Genomic DNA, 4,406 nt, shown 5'->3' on the forward strand with positions numbered 1-4,406 from the left:
AAAAAAAAAGAAATTTTTGAAATTGTTACATAATAACAAGCCCAAATATTCCTTTATTCCAAGTATCACAAACACAACTCATTATACCCCTTTCTAATCTTTCATCTACATATTCTCTATCTACTCATGTATCCATTTATTTATTTTCAATAGTAGATATATTTCCTCTTATTGTGTGCAGCCATTGGACAGTATGTGGGAATAAAAAGATCATCCTCTCTGCCAGATAACACGAACTGTATTATTCTCCTCATTATATTAACAAATTTTTACATTCAGTCATTTTCAGGAAAGGATGAACAAGGAAAGCCATTGTATAGAGGAATTTGGATTTTAATTTTGTTTTGACAGAGTTATATGTGGCTCGTTCAAAATTTCAGTTCAAACGATAAAGCAAATTGGGAAGGCATAGGGTTTGAAATTAACTTTGAATTCCTAAGGATTTTTAACATAAGTATGTTAAGTAAAAAAAAATTGTTTCCCTCTGTACTCTTCCATATTTCATTTTAATAATAGTGTTAAAGTAGTGATAGATTTGATTCTATTTTGTAAATGTATAGAATTTTATTGAGAAGAATTTAACATAAATATGTGAACTTACTATAACTGAAACTCAAAGTATACAAATACCATTAGTAAAATGTGGCAGAGCTAAAGTCATTTGAAGATCATAAAAGTATTCCACAAAGTGTCTCTTCTTCATAATAATTTAAGCATATTTCTTCACATATTTAACTTAGACAAGTATATATGAACGGCAATAAAAATACTGTACAGACAGATGATTTTCATGAAGACAAGGATATACTATGTGATTAAATCTGCTTCTGGTTATTGCCCTAATAATGTATCATTGTCACAATATAAATAATAAATAACTCTAAAGTGTGCCTTCTGCTTTGGTTTCTGTGTTTGATTATGGGAAGGGTATGCACTGTTTTTATATTGTAATCTCTGTTGTGTGGCATTCAAAAACATTTCAATGAAAGTATGTTCCTAAATCGAACTATGATATGCCTTAAAATATACTAGACAAAAGCATTTATCTGATGTTTTCTTTTCTATACAGAAATCTTCTTTACAGAAGTCTTTTCTCCTGTTTTAGTGGAAGTATTATATTTCATTTTGAAGAGAAAGCATCAATAAATATTGTATTCATGTATGAAATGTATTCTCAACTAATAAATGGTGAAAATAACATTTAAACTTAAAAAGCCATTCATTTTTTTTACATTTAATGGATTTTTCAATTTTAAATTACAGGCTAAGCAAAATAAATTGTAAATTTATACATTTGCTTAGAACGTACTTACATTTTCTGTTGTTTTTATTTCGATGTTTGCAAGCTGAATCCTGGGTCTCGTCCATGCTAGGGAAATGATCTATAATTGGCCTACAAACCTCAGATCCTGCACACATAAACAGCTCCTTACATAATGCATCCCCAAATTAATCAGCAGATCTTTTATTTTCCTCTTGGAAAACTTTTTATCAATTAATTTTTGGTCAGAAATAGTTCTCAAAGGTGTATATATCACAATGATATAATTATTCATGTATAGAATAATAAAAAGATAAAATTGAATAATTTTTAGGCTTTACAGGAAAATATACTCATTTTGATTTGACTAAATATATTAAAGCTTATATAAATCACAAACTCTGTTAAACAATGAAATTTTATGATGTAAATATTGTAATTTGAAATAATGCAATGTCTCAATATGCATATTGCCTATGTGAGTTTACTGAGCTAGTATATGAAATAAAATCAAAGGTAGGGAAAAAGGTAGATAAAAACAAACACATACATTAATGTCTTTATTACAAAAGTGTCTAAGCCAAAGTAGAAGGCATGCTAATATGTTTAAAATTAACAACCATTAGGAGTTATTTTTTTCCCCATAGGCCACATAAATTATTAAATAATAACATTTCCACGATTTTTATTCCATATTTTCAAAATTAGTACATGAGTTAGATATTAGGAGATCTGATCTCAAGAACTTATACTTGTAAAAGAGGTAAATACAATAGAAAATGATTTCTTGAAGAAATAATTAAAACTTAAAAAATCAATTACTGTGATTCATGATAGCACATAAGATGATAATGTCTTTAGTGACCTTGACAATAATCTCTCCTACATTAACTTTCACATTTAAAAGGATTTCATATTTTGTTCTCAACTGACTTAATAATATAACCTGAAACCTAACCTTAAAAAATAATAGGGAAATATTAATTTGATACATATCCAAAGTAGAATTGCATAGAATAAATTCCTCACCTTTATAAACTGGCATAAGACAAATAATGATGAATAAGTTAGTTTTTCTAAACTTAAGTATTAATTTGTTTAAAAAAAGGTTAATCATCTTGCAATATATACTACAGACTGTACTGTTTAATTAGGACACTGTCTGTTCTGGGAATAAATTCTTTCCCCAAGTCTCTTTCTAAATGAAGGGAATAGGTTTCCCCAAGAATCCAAAAGCTCAACAAAGAAAAACAAAACAAAACAATAAAGAAGATACACTTGAGCAAACTACTCCTTTTAAATATCATATTTTTCTATTTTGTGACTATGAGAGCCAGGAATGGGATGTATGACTGCCACCACAGTACTTGGATAGCTGAAGCAGGAGAACTGTATATTTAAAGTCACCTAAGGATTCAGAGTAAGGCTTTGTTTCTAAGTAAATAAGTATAATAATTAAGTAAGCCAAAGAATGTTTTCAGTTCTCAAAAGAAGTAAAAACAATGAGAACATCAGAAATTGATAGTCTTTTTATTCAAATTTAATCATTTATTTGAATGGTGAATCTTGTTTGTAGTCTGGATGGACTGGAGTTCCCTATGGAGATTTGTCTGGGTTCAGAAGTGTGATGATCTGCCTGCTCCTGCTTCCCAGTCATGAGAGTAGTGGAAAGCAGCACTGCACCTCAGTGCAAAGACATTTTATGTATTATATTAAGAAATGATAACAAATTTCCAGATTTACAATGCAGCCATGGAGTGACAGTAAATACACAAGAGGTTCTGCATCGTTGGCCAGGACTGAATTCTGCAGCATATTTCCCAGATCTGAACCCTCATTCATCACACTCTCTATGCTCCAGAAATTATAAGAAAATGAGGAAGGAAAGAAAGGCTCATTTTTCTCCCTAGGTTATGTGAACTGGGTGTTGTGCATAATTTCCAGGAATCACTTATCTAAAACCATACATAATGACATCTATGAAGATGAAAAAATATAGTGATACTTCATTCTTTACTACATATAGAAAACTAAGATTACTAATACATTAATCAGAAAGTGTGTTCAGCAGTCCCAACCCAAAATTCCATTTAGTTCCTAATTTTGTTCCCCAACAAGGAACTCTTAAGTTAGATCTTAAAGTAATATAGCTGATTTCGTAGACTCCCCAGATACGTCCTTCAAAATGCATATAGAAGTGTAAAAATATACTGGAGAAAAATACTAAAAACAATCATAAGATCATATACTATTAACACAGACATAAGATTTTTAATAAGAGAAATGAAAATAAGGACATTAGAATAATGAATCTGTATCATATCCCTTGTAGGATTTCATATATTCTTACAGTTTTGTGTAATATCTTTAATTGTAGCCATTAAAATATTAGTGAAATCCCAAATAATAACTATTATAATTTACATTCAAAACACTAAACAATGATGATGAGAGTTTTTATTTTTTTCAAAAAATACTTTTTATTTATATATATAATTTCATGCCTGTTACACCATAGATGGCAGAACAGGACAGCTGAGTTTCTGAAGGTAGAATCACAAGTGGTTGAAAACAGGCATTATCTCGAGAGCAGAAAGATCTGGTAACTGCTTACACAGCACCTTTCCAACTTCTGATAATAAACCAAACCAATGTAATAATAATGATAATTTATTAATAGAAGTGCAAACATAAAAAGAGACATGTAGTTGTAACTTTGGATATCAATATGATGATTTCTCAGAAAATTATGAAACAACCTTCCTCAAGACCCAGGGTAGAGACTGGGGCCATAAGAAGCAAAGACACTGACTCTCATGTTAAATTCTCATTACTCTGTGTAGCACTGCAATTTTGAAACTCCTCACTATTCTGATAAATACTTTTAACTTCACATTTTAAAAGGATTATAGTGATCCTAAAATCAGACAATCTTAAATCTTTTACTAGGGTGCTGTGTTTGCTTATCATAATAAATACTCTTCACATAACTTGGGTTTCATCTATAATTCTTCTGTTTGTTATCAGTGAGATAATAAAATGCATTTCATGATTTTTATTAGTGAGAGGAAAATAAAGTAATATCAAGGTAACACTTATTAAACTGATTCTTTGCTATGTTTGCCTTCTCATTTCTAGATAATTT

This window comes from Microtus ochrogaster, linkage group LG9 (assembly GCF_000317375.1).
Source record: "Microtus ochrogaster isolate Prairie Vole_2 linkage group LG9, MicOch1.0, whole genome shotgun sequence".
Taxonomy (NCBI): Eukaryota; Metazoa; Chordata; class Mammalia; order Rodentia; family Cricetidae; genus Microtus; species Microtus ochrogaster.